Here is a 19,103-nt window from a genome sequence, read left to right as displayed (position 1 = left end):
ACTGGCTATGTTTGGAGGAAATGGAAGATTTGGGGGGACGGTTTGATTTCATTTCTGGGCAGCCCTCAACTTTGTGAGACAGCTGCCCTTGCTAATGAGCTGAGTAAGATTGCCTTGGAGAAGTGTGTCCCACCATCACAGTTAGGACAGACACTTAGGTAGCCAATGTCCCAGTAAAACAGACTGTGTCAGAGAGTTTGTGAGAGTAGAGCCTCCTAGATAGAAACAAACCTGGCCCTGAGATGCCAGAGTAGCAAAGGAATGTGGCAACTTTAGGTGCTAATTAGGGTGTGAAAAGATAGATATTGCCTGGGGAGGGATAACAGGCCAGGGAGTGGGAGTGCTTTAATAATACTGGAATGTTAGAGCTGGGAGGGACTTTGAAAGATCATTCTACCTAACCCTTTCATTTTACAGAAGAGGAAACTGAGGCCCAAAAGGTGTAGTGACTTGTTCAAGCTCATAAAGTTAGTTCCATAGCCAGGATTAGAAATTGAGTCTTGTGACTCATACTGCATTCTTTCTGCTTTATCACCCATTCCATGTTATATTTTCCTGTGATCACCTTTCCTCTAAGGAACTCAAAATACTGTGCAATATGGGAAGAAGGAAGGTTTATTCTTTGCTTCGCAGATGAGGCCCAGGCAGGCTTTTGTGCCTGAGGTTTCACAGAAAACAAGTTTCATGGCCAGAATTATGCCCTCCCTGCCTGCCACATATACCACCAATTCTAGACGTGTGGCCTGCTGCTGCGTGGCCCTGTTCTTGCCTTTGTTCAAAGGCTAAGAAAGGGGTCCTTATAGCATGTCTCCAAGACTCAGTGGCCCAGTTACCTCAAACACTATTTTCACAGTGCTTCATGTATAAGAATGCGGATATTCAGAAGCTGTATCAGGCTTGGATTCCAAGGCTATTGGGCAGATGGGCGGTAAAGTGGCATCTGCATGGCTGGGAGAAAGCAGCAATTCATTACTTGGTTAATTGTTTTTGGAAATGGAATTTTAAAGTCAGTATCTCCTTGAGAGCAAGGAACATTTCATTTTGTCTTGGTGCTTTCAGTCCATAGCACGGTGCCTAGCACAGAGTAGGAACTTAATAAATGGTGATTGATCAAACTCAATAAATTTCATTATGCAGACTAATGCTTCATTTTTGTCAAGAGTGCCTTAAAAACCAAGCCCCCACCAGACCCAAAATGCCATGTCAAAGGGCGTTAAAGATTCTCATTCATGTAGCACTCTATAGTATTATTATTTTAAATAGCATTTTATTTTTCCCAATTACATGTAAAGACAATTTTTAACATTCATTTAAAAAATTGGAGTTTCAAACTTTCTCCCTCCCTCTCTTCCTGCTCCCTAAGATGGCACGCAGTTTGATATAGGTTGTATTTGTGCAATCATTGCATATTAGTCGTGTTGTGAAAGAAGAAATAGACCAAAAGAAAAAAAACATGAAAAAAATGCTGCAATCTGTATCCGGACTCCATCAGTTCTTCTCTGGATAGCATTTTTTATCATGAGTCCTTTGGAATTGTCTTAGATCGTTGTATTCCTGGGGATAGCTGAGTCATTTCATAGTTGCTTCCGTGTACAACGTTCTCCTGGTTCTGCTCACTTTGCATCTGTTTGTATAAGTCTTTCCAGATTTTCTGAAATCATCCTGCTCATAATTTCTTGTAGCACAACACTCTTCCATCACTTTCATATATCACAACTTGTTCAGCCATTTCCCAGTTGATGGACATCCCCTCAATATCCAATTCTTTGTCACCACAAAAAGGGCTGCTATAAATATGTTTGTACAAATAGATTCTTTTCCTTTTTTAAATATCTCTTTGGGGTACAGATCTAGTAGTAATGTATGCACAGTTTTATAGTCCTTTGGGCATAGTTCCACATTGCCCTCCAGAATAGTTGGATCAGTTCACAACTCTACCAACAGTAAGTGCAAGTGTTATTGTCATTACCATTTTTCAGCAATGCAAATTGAGGCTCAGCAAGGTTTTGTCATTTCCCCCAAAGTCTCTTGGCTACTAAGTAGCAGAGCTGGAACCTGGATAGTTTTGTGGCTCCAGGATAAGTGCTATTTTTACTATACCATATATAGCTCCTGGCCTGTGGGACTACCTTTATTCTTGTGAATTTCCTTTGACCCCCTCCTCCTTGAGCTGCTGAAATGTAGAATGGACACAAACTTGTTCATATGCTCCAAGGTGTATTATGACTTAGCAAATTGTTTCGTTGTTCCTTTGCTGCTTAGTCTCAAGATCAGTTATGTTGTTCAGTTGTTTTTCCAGCTGTGTCTGACTCTTCCTGACCCCATTTGGGGTTTTCTTGGCAGAGATACTGAAGTGGTTTGTCATTTCCCTCTCTAGCTCATTTGACAGATGAGGAAAGTGAGGCAAACAAGGTGAGTGATTTGCTCAGGGTCACACAGCTAGTAGGTGTCTGAGGCCAGATTTGAACTCAGGGAGATGAACCTTTCTGACTCTAGTCCTGACACTATATCCACTAGCTGCCCTGTGGATAAGTTATAGATTCAATCAGATCATTCTGGGAAAGAGTAGAAGCTTCAAGTCAGTCAGTCAGTCAGTAACTATTAAATATCTACTGTATTCCAGGAGCTGTGTATCAAGTCCTAGGGTTACAAAAGCAAAAAAAAAAAAAATCAGCGCCTGTTTTCAAGGAGCCCATAGTCTAATGGGGGAGATAACATGAAAATAGGTAAGTGTAAACAAAATATAGACAGGATAAATTGGAAATAAGCAACCGAGGGAAAGCACTAGCATTAAGGGAAATAAGGAAAGGTTTCTCATAGAAGGGAGGATTTTTAACTGGGATTTGAAGGGAACCGGGTAAGCAAGGAGAGAGATGAGAAGGCATGGGAAGCTGCCAGTAGGAATGGAAAGGAGGCCATTGTTACTGGATCATGGAGTTTGGGGCAAAGGGGAATAGTCGGTGTAAAAAGATGAACGACCTTTGAACTATCCTGCCCCATCCAGAGTGTTCTTGGTAAAAGCGTGCTGGTGTTTGGTGTGGGGCCTCCTGGTATAAGTGGGGGAAGGGAATGGGGACCCAAAGAAGAAGGGGAAGAAAGAGATCGTAGTCTTCACTGGATCCCTACTCTCCTCAGTCATCATGTGATGTGGGTATCAGTGCAGCGCTCCAGGCTCCCCATCTCCCTACATGACCCGCCCACCTCCTTCTCTGATCATTCACTCCCTGGATGATGCTTTTTACACTGCTTCTTAAGTCTAAGCCATCACTGGTAGCTATGCTGTAGCCTAGTCACACCCACCACCCATCCCTTCATGCTCTTCGGAGTCCCCCAGCTAACAGACCACTCAAGAAAAACCAAGTGAATGAAGAGGTAGCTAGCTCATGTGCGTTTCTAAAAATCCCTTTTCCAGAATCTCATAGTACTATACAACAACACTTTTCAGTATCACTGCTTGTCTGTTTTACCCATCTCTGAAACCCATGGAGGGATCTTGGGCAGCCTCTGCATTTGCACAGTAGTCTAGATTTGGTTGTGGGGACTGACCCTGAGTAGTCGTCTCATCCTCTGTTTCTCGAAGGAAAAAAAGGTTGGTAGGTATTGATTCTCATTCTTACCAGTCATTGTGAGATCTGATCTGGCTCTTTTCTAACATGGGGTGGGAGTACCATTGCCCCAGCATAAAGCCCCTGGCTTGGAGAGTACTCAGGCTGAGTGGAGGAGGCAGATATTTTTTTCCAGACCATAACTTTTCAAGTTCAGTTTCTGGATAAATTCCTATGGTCCAATTTGCCACATGACATAATTAACAAGCAAAGTTGGATTAACCGATTGGGCCTAATTAGGAACTAAGTGAGCATGCTGCCAATGTGAATCGTGTGTCATTTTGAAAGCTGCTGAGGTTCAGTGCAATGCCCAGACCGAGGTCTCTCCAGAAGCCTTTCATGGCTCTGGTTCAAGGTCTGCCATTAAAGAAAGCTTTGTGCAAGAATTTCAGAAAGGACCTCAGACGTAATCTGTTTACTTTCCTTTTCTCTGCAAAAGGTGCCTCTCACCAGCTTGGTGATGGACATCCAAAGATGACATCACAGCAGGTGTGTGAGGCTAGTGGAAAGCAGCCTGGCTTTGCCCTGGAAAGTTTGGTCTGAGTCTCTCTCCTTTGCCATCTTGTACCTGACTGTCTTAGCACATAGTAGGTGCTTAATAAGTGTTGATTGATTGGTGCATTGTAAGGGGAAGTATGGGTGTGTTTATACAAGCTACAATTAAGCAAGCACCTTCTTTACAACAAGGCTACTGTGGAAATTACATTGGCTGTAGAGTAAGAGGACCTGGGTTCAACTGTGGTCTCTCTGGGCCTCAGTTTCTCATCTGGAAAATGAGGAGTTTGAACTAAATGACTCTTGAGTTTCTTTGAAGCTCCAAGTCTTTGGCTATCTCATCCTGTTGTTTAGTTGTTTTCAGTTGTGCTGACTCTCCATGACCCCATTTGGGGTTTTCTTGGCAGAGATACTGGAATGGTTTAGCCATTTCCTTCTCCAGCTTATTTGACAGATGAGGAAACTGAGGCCAGTGAGGTTAAGTGACTTTAATGAGCACCCCACAACTAGCATTACGATCTTGGGTCTCCTGACTTCTGCTGTGACTGCCTGGATTGTGCATACACCCTGGTATGACTTTCAATCTGATTCTTTTTACATATTCACTTGCATACCCAAGGGTTAATTAATGGGATATTTAGCTGTTCTTATCTTTAGGGGCCATGCTTTCCAGACCTGGAGAGTGAGAGGGAGACTGAACCAGAAACAGACTCGAAGTTAATAAGGGGCTGAGCTGCCCTTTGACCTCTCAGAGACTTGTGGTCATCATTTTCCCACTCAGGCAGCTCCCAAATGCACTTTCCCACTGCTGGGCTCTAGACCACCTCCTCCCTCCTTGCTGTAGGCCCCTCCTCCTGTCATTTCCCAAGACTAGGAAGGGGATGGGGAGGGAGCGGGACTGTGAGACTGGCTGGACCCTGTCTCCCACACCAAGGTGAAGGTGACAGATCCCTAGAAGCAAAGGGCTGGACCATTTAGAACAGGTTTAAACTCAAAGAGTAAGATGGAGGAAGGGAGAGGAGGGAAAACAGCATAGTATTAAGGGAAGTGCCTTGGATTTCTACCATGTTATTATTGCATTTTTAAAAAACCACTATATGCAGATGGAAACATACTATTTGCTGTCCTTTTGTTTCATTTCTTCTTTCTCATGGTTCCTCTCATTAGTTTTCATTCTTTTTTCATCATGACTAATGTGAAAATATGCTTAACAGGAATGTATAAAGAGAGCTTATATCAGTTTACACAAAATCTTGGGGAGGGGAAGGATAGGAAGGAGGAGAAAATTTAAAATTCAAAATTTTATGGAAGTGAATGTTGGAAACTAAAAATAAATTAATTATTTAAAAAATCATTCTATCCAAGAGTCTGCAGCAAAGTTGTATATATTCACCTTTCTCCTAACACCCTGAGGCAGACAGCTCTTGGATAGATTGCTTTGTCATTTGGAGCCCTGATGGGGGGAGTAGGGCATGTCAATGGGGAGCAGGTTATATAGAGGCTGTGTGTGCCCAGATCCATGGGAGACTTCAAGTCTTCTATTGTATATTTTTGGGTTTGGGAACCTCTATCCCAGGAACTTTCTTGCATTGGGGGAGTTCTGCCAGAAGATTCCAAAGAACAGGTCCACCCCACCCCCCATGTTCACTCTCATTCTCTTGATTTGGAAACCCAGCCTAGGGCCAGAAGCATTTGCTTTTATTGAACTTCCCATCAACTCCTCTTTGGTGGATAATTATTTCCACTGGCATCGTGCGGATTAGTGGCATCTGTAGGGAAAGAGCTTTGTTAACCTTTAGGTACTTTTTAGATAATGGCAGTTTCATATAGTCAGGAGGTTCTGGATTCAAACCCAGTCCTGCTAGGGGACAGGGAGAAGTACTTAAATTCTAAGCCTCAGTTTCTTCATTGTAAAATGAAAAGGAATTAGTACCAACCTCATAGGGTTGTTGTAAGGCTCACATGAGATAATCTATGTAAAGTGTTTTGCAAATTTTAACGTAATATATAAATAATAATTACTCTTATCATAAAAATGTGAGTAGCAGTTAATGGGAATCACAGAACCGGAGAACTGGAAGCAGTGGTGTTTGCTAGTAAATGTTTAACAATCATCTTACTGGGAGAAAAATCTAAGCAACATACACTTAGGTTTAGTCTGCATGAACATTTTCTCCAATACTTTCTTAAGCCCCGATTTATAGTATTTGCTGATTTCTGAGGTATAAATGTTCACACCGAAAATGTAACCATCAGATCTGACAGCCCATTAGAGCTGGCTCCAGTGCACTTCTGGTTGAAAGAGGGCTCAGTGGCCATCTAATCCAAACCATATATGAAAACAGCCCCTGTTATAACATCCCTGAAAAGTGGTCATCTAGACCTCTCAGGTAGGGAAACCGACCACCTTTTGAGGCTGCCCACTCCACTTTTGGTGCAGTAGATAAAATTCTGGGCCTGGAGTCAGTAGGACCTATGTTCTAATTTGGCCATAGACATTTACTAGCTATGTGACCCTGGGCAAGTCAGTTAACCTTCTTTGCCTCAATTTCCTCATCTTTAAAATCAGCTGGAGAAGGGAATGGCACACCACTCCATTATTTTTGCCAAGAAAGCCCCAAATGGGGTCATGAAGAGTCAGACAGGACTGAAACAACTCAACAACAACAACATTTAGGAAGATTTTCCTGATCTCAAGCCTACCTATGGTCCTGATTTTTGTGCATTGGGGCCCAACAGAACAAGACCAATCTCTCTTCCATAGGATAGCCCTTCAGGTCCTTGAATACAGCTAGACTGTCTCCTATGAGTATCCTCTTCTCAGGCTAAACATTTCTAGTTCCTTCAACTGATTTTCATGATATAGATTCAGGGCCTTTGATAAACTGCTTAGGTTCAACCTTAGGGATCTTCACCTGCTGCACAAATCTTTATTACTTCCCCTCTCTCTCCCCACTCTGCCCAGTTATTCCCTTCAGATTAGCAGCAGCAACTCTTTGAATCAACAAGCATCTGTTAAGCACCTACTATGGACCAACTCCCATGACACTCACTAGCTGTGTGACCTTGGGCAAGTCACTTAACCCCAATTGCCTCATCCTAGGTCATCTCCAGTCATCCTGATGAATATCTGGTCACTGGATTCAGATGACTGGAGGAGAAGTGAGGCTGGTGACCTGCACAGTCCTCCCTCACTCAAAACAAAGTCAAGTGCAAGTCATGTCATTATTTCTCTGATGGCGTGGTCTTCTTAGGAAATGAAGGACGAACACACACATGTGGGCCAACCTCTGGACTAAGTATTGGAGATACAAAACAAAAGACTTTACACGTTTTAAAGTGTTCAGGGAGAGCACTGTGCTGGATGGTAGAGAAACTCAGGGATAAGACAGAGTCTCTCCACTCTGTAGACTTGATTTAGTTGAGGAGATACGTGCAAACAAGAGCCCATTTGGCCCAACACATTGTCTTTTAAGTAAGTACCAAGTGAATGATGTACATGACAGGAGGTGCTGAAGAAATAACAAGGTGGACTTGATCACCCCAGGCAGCAGCCCTCACATCCTCCTACAGGAACATCAGTCTGCAACTATCTTTTAGGGGAGGTCCCCTAGAGATGATCTAGGACATGATGGAGGTCCCTTAGAGATGATCTAGGACATCTAGAGGTTCCTTAGAGATGATCTAGGAGATGATAGAAGTACCCTAGAGATGACATAGGAGAGATGAGGTTTGGTTTGGGTGGGGAAGACATCCTGGAAGGCATTACTGGAAGACATCCCTGCAGGGATTAATGCCCTCAAATGAAATAGAGCAAACCTTCCTCCCCACTTCCAGTAAAAAAAAAAAAAAAAAAAAAAAAAAAGGTCCCAAGGACAATTTTTCTCCCTCTGGGCAGACAGCAGCTAGGTCTCTAACTTCCTGAAACACCTGTCTGAACTTGCAGTGCACCAGAGCTGCTCCTCCTTCTCATTTAGTTTCCTGCCTTTTGTTACATATTTTTAGCCCTGAGAGCTGTGGCCTGGTTAGGAATGGGTGATTCACGTGACCTACATGTTCTCAAAGACATACCCACCTACTTAGGGGCAGGAGGCTGTGTTGGTCAACTTCCTGGGAGTTGTCTCAATCTAGGGTTGGGATTTGGAACCCGTATGCCACAGGGCGCCATGCGAGGTGCTAGAGGTAAAGGAATATAACAAGACATGGAAGACAAGTCTTCAAAATGTGGATGGCCACTAGGTTTTAGGGGTATGATTGTTCTTTGGTCTTTTATGGTCAAGGGGCATAAGGTCCAGCAGGGCTTTATAATATTGTCTCTGGCTTATAGGGTCATAATGTTTCAAAGCTGGAAGGAACCTTAAGAGATCATCCCTCATTTTACTGAGGAAGAAACTGAGATTAGTGAGGCTCTATGACTTCCCAGGAGTCATTAAAGCCAAGTCTATGAAGTCCCAAGCAAGTACCTTCTTCACATGATCAGTATGCTTTTCAGGACCTGAGCAAAGCAGATAATGAGAAGACCTGAATATAAACTCCCTTACAGCAGATTTTGTTTTATTCTTAATTGTTGTATATTTATTTCTTGTTGTATCATCCCCAGTGCCTGGGAAAATGCCTGGCACCTATTAGGCACTTAATAAACGATCGTTGATTGGTTGACTGAACAGTCTGAAAAGCCGTAGAATCTAAGAGTGAGAAGGGTCTTCAGAAGCCCTTTAATCCAACCCATACCTGAACAGGAATCCTTTCCGGAACATATTGGACAAATGGCCATCTGTCTATTAGTTGAAGACTTCATCTTTCACCATAGTGAGTGAAGAAAACGTGCAAACATCAACATAAATGGATTGTGTCTACTATATGCAAAGTCCTACAAAGACAAATAAAGAAACAATCCTTGTTCTCAAGTAGTTTCCATACTGGGAGTAGAGAAGGGGATAGATAAAACCAGTATCTAGGGTACAGTTCCATCCTTTATCCTCTGCCATAACACCTGACATTGTTGGAGGTAGAGGTGGGTAAGGGAGGAGTATCTTCCAGCTTCCAGAGAGAGCTCTCAGAGGGCCCCTCCCTGCTCTGTCTTTCAGGAGAGCTAAACAGAGGAAGAGCCCCACTTAACATGCCTCAATAATGTTTCTGCGCAGTGTCTGTGATTTAGAAGATTCTTGTAACTTTGAGCCTGGCCAAGCCCCTTCCCTTTACGTGGGAAATGAAAACTTGCTTTAACTCTGAGCGTGTTAGGGCTCATCCTCTCTTGATGTTTGCCAGGGATGAGTCAGCCTGCCTGCCAGCCAGCCTTTGGGAAGGGGCTTCAGTCTCTATTCTAAGAAGTAAGCCTGGATATTTAGAACCTTTCCATCTTGGAGAACCAGACCAAAGGACGGAGCTTCTTATTTTTTCTGGATTTTAATAGACTTTCCCCTTACCCTGCTTTAAAGGCAACCAGCCTTGACTAAGTGCCTACCAGGTGCCAAGCACTGTGCTAAGCGATTTCATTAGAGAAACTGGCCAGACCGTGATCCTCTCAGGTCTGATTTTTTTTGTCTCGATCTCTTTGGAGCTACCTGAAGCTTCTTACCTGGAGGCAATGTTAGGTCTCTATGTTCCATCTTTTTTCTACAGGCTAGAAAAGATGTAAATGACCTAAAATCAGGAGTCCTTCTTGCTTCTGTTGTGTAGGCCTCACCAGGAGTTTAGCCAGGACTTCTAGAAGTGTGTAAAAGGTCATGGGGTCACAGATTTAGGCCTTTAAGGGATCTTGAAGTTCATCAAGTTCACTTCTGTCCCATTTTACCAATGAGGAAACTGAGGCTGAGAGGTGACTTGCCCAGGGTCACAGAGATAGTAAGTGTCTGGAACAGGATTTGAACTCAGATTTTTCTGACTCCAAGTTCAGTATTCTGTTTATCTTTGTTACTGCCCATATAATTTTTTGACATTTAATTTTTTACTTTGTTTTCAATTAACAAATATTTATTTTCTCCACATTTGGCCAAAAGAAAAACAAACTCCTTGTTCCAAATATGAGTGGTCAGTTGCATAAATTAACAGTAATAAGGTGGTACAGTGGATAGAGTGCTGCGCCTGGAGTCAGGCAGACTCTTCTTCCTGAGTTCACATCTGCCCTTGGACACTTACTTGCTGTGTGATCTTCGGCAAGTCACTTCACCCTGTTTGCCTCAGTTTCCTTATCTGTAAAAAGAGCTAGAAAAGAACATGGCAAACCACTCCAGTATCTTTGCCAAGAAAACCCCAAATGGAGTCACAAAGAGTCAGACAGGACTGAAATGACTGAACCACAACAGATAATACAAAGACATAGATAAATATTTACACAATGTATTATCTAAGAAAAATACACAGCTGGTCATAGCTCAGCTCCCTTACTGCAAAGCCCTCTGCCCTGGTGGTCCCTCCCCAGCTTAACAAAGGCTGGGGTAAGAGAAGAATCTGGACAGGTAAGAATCAGGGCTCAGATGGGGAGGGATGCCCAGACGGGGAAAGCCTGACTCTTTAGATGGAAAGAGGTTTTTGCCCAGGGTTGAAGCCAAGGGGAACCTAGAATTCTGCTGCCATCTGTTCCATAGCTTCGTGGGGAACCAGCTCTACCACGTAGGACTGTGTTCTTGGAATAGGGCCCTGGCTGTGCTGCCTGTCTTACATAGCTGCCAGGCTTCCATTCTTAACAACTGCCAGGTTTCTGATGTAAACAGCTGCCCTCCTTCACCCCAGAGGTGGTTACACCTCAGTGCCTTTCTGTGAGGGAGGCCAAGGACACTTCAAGCCTGGTCTCCAGGCTAGCTGCTTTCTTTTTTTCATCATTTTTCAAGATGATGAGCCTGCTTAGCTCTTGGGTGGTATATTGGAGTTTCTTAGAGAGCCCTGCTGTGGGAGAAGACTTGCAAGGGTAGGGACTGGGGGAGGGGAGGGAACAAACATTTATTAAGAACCTACCATGTGCTAGTCATTGTGTTAAGCATTTTATAAATGTTATCTCATTTGATCTGTACAATAACCCTGTGAGGGAGTGCTATTAAGATACCGATTTTATAGTTGTGAAAATAGTAGGCAGATACAGGTTAGGTGACTTGCCCAGGGTCACACAGCTAGTGTCTGAGGCAGGATTCAGGTTCAAGTCCTGCTGACCTGTGATCTGTGATCTACCCACCTTGCCACCTGGCTGCCTCTGTGCTCAGGGATGATATCCAGATCCTTACTATTAAACCTCCAGTCTTGAGTTGCCTCTCTCTGATTCCCAACAAGAGAAGTTGGTGTTGCTAAAGATGTTTACTGGGCATGGTAGCTTTTCTTTAGAGGGGTATTTAGGCCACTGGAAGAAAGGGACTTCCAGTGAATTCATCAGTTGAGTCTCTCCAGATTCGATGCCCACAGGAGGTGTGAGTACCCACTCCATGCACACTCTATGTGTGCAAAGAAAGATCTAGATTTCTGGTTGTCCAAGGACATGGAGACTAAGCGGCATGGTATGGATTGGCATAGAGGCTCAAATTAATACTCTCGCTCTATCAGAGAGGGATGTGGAAGAGGAATGTATTTTATACCATGGATAAGAACTACCCACTGTTCTCCCTATGACCTGCTAAGAGAGAGAGAAAGATGAACTTGGAAGCAATTCTTCTACAAAGGAGCCCTGAATTTGGAACCAGAGGACCTGGGTTCAATCCTGACTCTACTACTTATTTGTTACTTATATGACTTTGGACAGTCTTACTATTTACTTCTGGGTCTTGGTTTTCTCATATGCAAATCAGGGAAATTGGATCAGATGACCATCACTGAGGTCTGTTCTGGAGAGAAATCTTCCACCTAAACTCTCTAGACCTGTACTCCACCCCTTCCCCTGCCCCCCAGCCAGCATGTTTCCATTAAATTGGGCATAGAATTAGGAGGCCTGGGTTTGGGTTCTGGCTCTGCCACAGACCCATGGTAAGCTTTCAGTTTCTCCATCTGCCAGCTGAAGACAGTCCTGCATTACCCAACTCACAGCATCATTGTGAGGGATGTTCCTTGTAAAGGAAGCTGTCCAGGCCTGTGAGATGTGGTTATTGACAATAATAGTGGTGAAAATAGCACATGCTGCTCTTTGGCCTCAGGTTCTAGTCTTTTGGGGGCTTTACCTTCCAGGGTGGGAAGGAATTGGAGGACTCCTTATCAGCCTGGTACCTGGGGTTCAGAAAATAAATGTTTTCTGTTACGCAGCCCTGCATCAGCTAAGCCAAGAAGCCTCCATTTCTGCAGACAGACTCTAAGGAGGTCTTGGGGAGGGTCTGTATTTAGAAGTTGGGGTTCAGCACTGCTTGACTTGAGAATTCCTCCCCAGTGATGTTAGTGGGGACTCCATTTCCGGACACTGTGATGTGAAGAATATGAGTCGCTGATCTCTGAATCCTCTGAAGTCTACCTCAGGTCCCCTCTCCTACATGAAGCCTCCCCAGCTCACAGTACACCCTGTCTCTGCCTGTGTCTCTGTCTCTTTTTTCTTCTCCTCCCCCTCACCCCAATTCCAGTAGCACTTACTATCTTTGCCAGTCATCTGGCACTTAACCTATGTGACCTCATGTGGGGAGAGAAGTCCTTGAGGGGAAAAGTCATTCTGGGAGGCCTTGGTCCCTTCCTCTTAGCTAACAGGCACTACTCTACAGCAGAACAGACATATGATACCCTTAGATGTACTTAATGCCCTAAAACCACTGGGTGTGCCCAGTGTGGGGGTATTTGGAGAAGAGCTGAAGGAGTCGTGATTTCATCTCTGCTATCCCCAAAGTCCTTGCCTTGGTGTTTCCAGAAGCAGGGGATGCCACACTGTGCCTCGGTGGTTTAGCTACAACCTATGATTATGGAGTCTGATATGGGATGTTGCTGAAGCACAGTCTTGGTTGTTTTCAGCTCTTGGTTCCCCTTCATTCCTTCCATCCGCCAGCCCTGTACAGCTCTGCATTAGGCTAGAGACTGTGGCATCTGTCAAACATCTATTAAGTACTTACCATATGCCATATACTGTGCTAAACACTTTACAAAATTATCTCGTTTGATCCTCACAGCAACTCTAGGAGGAAGGTGCTATTATAACCCCCATTTTACAGTTGAGAAAATTGAGGCAGACAGGTGTAAAAGTGCCTGAGGCTAGATTTGAACTTAGATCTTCCTGACTCTCAGTCCAGCTCTGTGCCTGCTGAGCCACCTACCTGCTTGTAGGTAGATAGGCCTTTTATCCCCTATCATTCTCCTTCACACACTCTATGTTCCAGTAATTCTTGGATATTATCTAATCCCTGAAACTAGGCCAATATATTTCCAGCCTCCATGAATTTGCATGGAAGACTCTGCTTCCCTCTTATTACCTGCTGAATTTCCTAGCTACTTGTTAAAGCCCAGGTCAAAGAAAGGCTTTGTAGTACAGTGGAAAGATCATTGAACTTGGAGTGTTGGGGGCGAATGCACAAGGCCTGAATTTGAATTTTGAATTTGAATTACCTGTAGGTCTTTGAGCAAGGCCTTTAACTTCCATGAACCTCAGTTTCCTCATCTGTAAAATGAAGTGGTTAGACTAAATGTTGTCTGAGGTTCCTTTCTGTACTCTGTTGACTATCCTATGATGCTAAACAGTGGGAAGAGCACTGGATTTGGAGGCAGGGGACCTGGGTTCAAATCCTAGTGCTGCCAAATGCTGCCTAAGCTGCTTGGGCAGCCCACTCCTCTCTGGGTTTCTTCATCTGTAAAATTAGACGAGATGAATTCTTTTCCAGTTCTAAATCTACCATCCTGTGAAATGTCACCTCCTCCAGAAAGCATGCTCTGGGCACTCCCACAGCACATGAACCCCCTCATTGGCACTTTCATGGTGCCTATTTTAATGCATTTCTATTCCAACATGACTTAAGCTGTGTGCTATGCAAGGCCTAGACCTCTGGGAGGACAGAGGCCTGGTCTGAGAGAAGCCTGATCTTCCCCTAATTTCTAGCATGACACGCTGTCATACACCCTGTATACAGCAGGCACTCAATAAATGTTTACAGTTATCCTCCCCACGTTGCCACTTTCCCCATTGCGGTTTTGATATATCACCAGTCAGCATAAGAAATTAAATGGAAATTTTGGGGGAATTTTGCAGAAGCCACAGACAACACTTGGCTAGCAGACAACCCAGAAAAAATTTAGAAACTCAGAGATACATAAAATATATGTATAGCATTATATAATATCAACACATTTTATCATTTAATACCATAATAATTCAGACTTCTTCTCTGGTACGAAGGGCCAAAATTTTTATGCAGATTTTCCAGATTGAGGGGGCATCTTACCCCTAACCCTCACAAAGGGTTAGGAAGGGATAACTACATATTGAATTGAGGACATCACTTCCAGGCCTGGAGTCAGGAAGACTTGAATTAAAATCTGGCTTCAGACAATTACTAGCAGTGAGACCCTGGGCAAGTCACTAAACCCTATTTGCTTCAGTTTTGTCATGTGAAATGAGCTGGAGAATGAAATGGCAAACCACTCCAGTATCTCTGCCAAGAAAACCTCAAATGGGTCAAGAAGACTCTGAAATGACTGAACAATGACAGCCTGTCTCTCAGCAGTAAGTAGTGCTACTCAAGGATGGAAGAGCTCCTCCTTTCCCAAAGGTCTCCCCAGTCACCAGGGTAGGTGGCAATGCTTGGGGACATAGATGCCAGCTCTCCTTCTCTTCCCCGACCCTATTCTTGGCAGCCCCTTGGCATTCCTCATCTCTCCCAGCCCTGCCAGGTGCCAGCATAGGTCTGCGATGGGGGTAGGACCCAGGGAAACAATGACCAGCTTTGTGGTGATGGCCTCTGGGCTTTGATAACAAAGCCTCGACTTGTTCAGAGCACTCACTGGGAGGCTAGAGGAAGTCTTGGCCTCCGTGTCTCCACCCTATTTAGGCATGAAATACTCAGTTTGGCCAAAAAAGGCTAAATTCTGCTTCCTCCTTCCTTAAAGCACACACCAGCACCCCACGTGCTCTTTGTTTTTATAATGAAAAGAAAATATTCCCCCTCAGATTTCCATTCTTCCCCTTGCTGAGCTCTGTGCCATCAACGGCCCAAGTTGCCTCTGGGCCAGGTGGTATTGGTGGTTCTGCTGCGCCAGCGATCTGTGAGAACTGGCCTTGAGTGCTAGCACTGATGGATTTGTATTGATTTCTCTCTCCTATTTCAGCCTCCATCCACTCTCTCTCTCCACTCCCCTTCCCTTCCCTGTTCTTTGCCTCCTGACCTCTTTCCTCTGTCTGTCCTTTTTTTCTCTTTTTCCTCTGCTAAGGATGTTCCAGAAGGTATCCACCCAATGTGGAACCCTCTGGGAGAGCTGGAAGATGTTGTCATACCCAAGTGGCTCAGTGGCTAGAGTGCCAGGCCTGGAGTCAGAAAGACTCATCTTGCTGAGTTCAAATCCAGCCTCAGATTCTTTACTAGCTGTGCAACCCTGGGTAAATCATTTAAGCTTGTTTGCTTCAGTTTCCTCGTCTGTACAATGAGCTGGAGAAGAAAATGGCCAACCACTCCAGGGTCTTTGCCAAGAAAACCCCACAATAAGGTCATGAAGAATCAGAAACGACTGAACACCAACATCATTATAGCCTTCTGGTCCTCACTGTATGACTTTGGGTAAATGTCTTCACTTCTTGGGGGCTCAGCTTTGTCACATGGAAGATGAAGAAGCTGGAGCAGATGATCGCTCAGGCCCCTTCTAGCATTCTGTGGCTCTCCTTCCCCTTGTCATTCTGCACTTGCTAGAAGAATGAAGCCTCAGTTTTAAGGTGGTACCTTTCTCTTCTTGAGAGACTTGGCATACGGTGCATTAAGCACTGACGTTGGAACCAAGAAGACAGAGGTTCAAGTCTCACCTTTGACGCATAATGGCGCTGTGACTCTGGACACATCACGTGACCTCTCAGTGCCCTAGCAAATCTCTGACTATAAGTTACATAGAAGGTGTTGACCTAAATTGGTGGAGGGAGTTTTGAAATTCCAGATCCAATCTCTATCCCTTATCTACCTCTTAAACAAACAACCTGATTTCTAGGGGTCTCCTGCAAATCTTTCTCTAACTGGGGGCTCTCTCTATTTGACAAAGAAGGCAGGCCGTGGCTACACAAGGACAATGACCTGAAGTGAAACATATCTGGGGCCTACCCAGATCACTCTCAACCTTATTTATCTCTTTGGTCACTGAGCTATATCAGTGAGCTGGATTCAGAATTAGTTGACGGGCCATACTCAAAGAGCAGATATTAATGGTTCCATGACCACTTGAGAAGAGGTCTCCAATGGACTGCACCAGGGATCTGTTCTTGATGCTGTGTTGTTTAACATTTTTATCGATATCTTGGATTAAAGCCCACCCTAAGGTCCAACCAAGCCAATTTTCTGCCTGCTTCTCACATACAACATCTCATCTCCCATCTCCATGACTTTGCATTGGCTGTCTCCCAGGCTTAGAATGCTCTCCTTCCTCACCTCATAAAACCTCTCACTTTCCTCAAGACTCCCATCAAGTACAATGTACTACTTGGTGTCTTTCCTGATGGCCACACCTGCTAGTGTCTTCCTTCCCTAATTACCTTATATTTATTATTTTGATTTATGCAGTATATACTTATAAACGTACATGTTTCTCCTCCTTGTCAGTTCCTTGAGAGCATTTTTGATTGGTGTCCTCCTTTCTTAGAACAGTATCTGGCACACAGTGGATTCTTAATCAATGCATGTTATGGACTCACAGTTGAAGGAGACAGCTAGCACAGATGATAGAATCCAAAATAACTTGATGAGTTAAAATGTTGGGCTGAATCTGATAAGATGAAATTTAATAGAGGTAAATATAAATTTTTTACATTTGGTTTTAAAAAATATCAACTCCAGAAGGACAAGATGAAGAAGACATGGCTAGATGGTAGTTTGTCTGAAAAAAATTGGGGTAGGGAGAGTGTTGTTAGATTACAAGCTTAGAATGAGAGAGATATAAAAAACTAATGTGATCTTGGGGCAGTTAGATGGCACAGTTAAATTAGAACTCTGGGCTTGGAATCAGGAAGACTCATTCTCATGAGTTCAAATCCAGCCTCAGACACTTACTAGCTTGGGTGACCCTGGGTAAGTCACTTATCCCTGTTTGCCTCAGTTTCCTCATCTGTAAAATGGGTCAGAGAAGGAGATGGCAAACCACTCCAGGATCTTTGTCAAGAAAACCCCACATAGGTCACGGAGAGTTGGATATGCCTGAAACAACTGAGCAACAGCAAACGTAATCTGAGTATGAATTGAGAAGTATCGTTTCCAGTCCCTCTCTGTTCTCCCCTGTCAGACCACATTTAGAGCATTGTACTCTTTTCTGGGCCCTGAATGTCAGAAAGGACATTGTAAGCTGGGGAATCTCTTAAGGAAATGAACCAGGTAAAGGTCCTCAGTTCATCTCATGTTGAGAATCTGTTGCAAGAAATTGTGGATTTTTTTTTAGCCTTGAAGAGAATACTTGGTGTTAGATTTGCTGGAATGGAGGATGATAATCTGACCTCAGTCATTTGAAGAGTTATCTCATGGAAAAGAGATTGGCTTTGCTTTGACTTGGTCAGCGGGGGAAGAACCAGGAACTAGGTGAAAGGTGCAAAGAGACAAATTTAGGCTGGATATGCGGAAAAACTTCTTGACAATTAGATCTATCCAAAGACAGCCTCCTGAGGTAGTGAATTTCCCCTCCCTGGAGGTTTTAAAGCAAAATCTGGCTTATTACTTGTTAGAGAGAGAGAATTATTGGCTAGATCAATCAATCAATCAATTAACATATATGTTAAGTACCTCCTATGTACAGGCAATGTACTAGGTTCTGGGACTACCAAGATCACGGTAAAAACAATCCCTGTCCTCAAGGAATTTATATTCATATTGGAAGAGGCAACATACACATCAGTTAGTGCATACAGACTATATTCAAAATCAGTACAAGGCAGTGAGAGTGAGAGTTAAAGGACTGAGGAAGGTTTGGTGACCAAGGCAGTGCTTCACATGAGTCCTGAAGGAAACAAGAATCTCTAAGCAGCAGAGAGGACAATGACCTCAGAGGTCCCTTCCATTTGTGAAATACTGTGATTTGGAGATCGTATCCTGCAGCCTGGCTTGATTTAATCCATTCTATAATTAATTTAAAAACATTTTATTTATTAAACATATAATGTGCAGGCCAGGTGCAGGGCAACTATGATCTGTCCCACAGTGTTGTGATAATGCCTTAGGTTTATAGGAGTGCTTTTCGTTTTTTTCAAAGTACTTTCACATCAATGAAATTATTCCTACTATATCTTTGTGAGGTAGTCAGGGCTGATAGGATCTCCTTTATACAGATGAGGAGCCTGAGGTCCAGATAGATGCCTCAGATTTGCCTCAGAGCCTGGGATTTACCTAAGAGCTAGAAGGACCTGGGCATTTGTTTCTACAGCCTCACTTTATAGGTGAGGAAACTGAGACCCAGAGAAGAAGTGACTTTTTCAGGATCATATATAGCATACATAGCAGGAGGCAGAGCCAGGGAGTCCCTTAACCCCATTGTCCTCTCCTAAATTTTTTCTTCCTCTTATTCAAGTAAGTGATGATGAAGGTAGATTTGATTCTCTACCCTCTGTCCTTATTATCTGCCTCTTTTCTCCAAGGTTGTGTCTTCATCATCATCTATATGGTGCTTTAAGGTTTGCAAAGTGCTTTATAAATATTCTCTCATTTGATCCTTATAACAACTTTGAGATGTAGGCACTAATATTATCCCTGTTTTACAGATAAGGAAACTGAAACAGACAGTGGTTAAGTGACTTGCCAAGGGTAACACAGCTAAGTAAACGTTTGAGGTCGGATTTGAACTCAGATCTTCCTGGCTCCCAGGTTCTATCCACTGCACCACCTAGATGCCCTGTGTGTGTCTATATAGAACCAAATATGACCTCCTCGATTACTTCTCTGCACAGAA

The 19,103-nt window shown here is 43.7% G+C and overlaps 1 protein-coding gene across 1 annotated transcript in view; it reads left to right on the top strand.

Moving 5' to 3' along the window:
- The window catches only part of RASSF5 (Ras association domain family member 5), a 105,925-nt gene that overhangs the window by 21,732 nt on the left and 65,090 nt on the right, over positions 1-19,103 (top strand). The gene's annotated exons all lie outside the window — the stretch shown is intronic.

Source organism: Notamacropus eugenii, chromosome 2 (genome assembly GCF_028372415.1).
Source record: "Notamacropus eugenii isolate mMacEug1 chromosome 2, mMacEug1.pri_v2, whole genome shotgun sequence".
Lineage (NCBI taxonomy): Eukaryota > Metazoa > Chordata > Mammalia > Diprotodontia > Macropodidae > Notamacropus > Notamacropus eugenii.
Note: the sequence above shows the minus strand (reverse complement) of the source record. Positions and strands in the feature narration are given on the sequence as shown.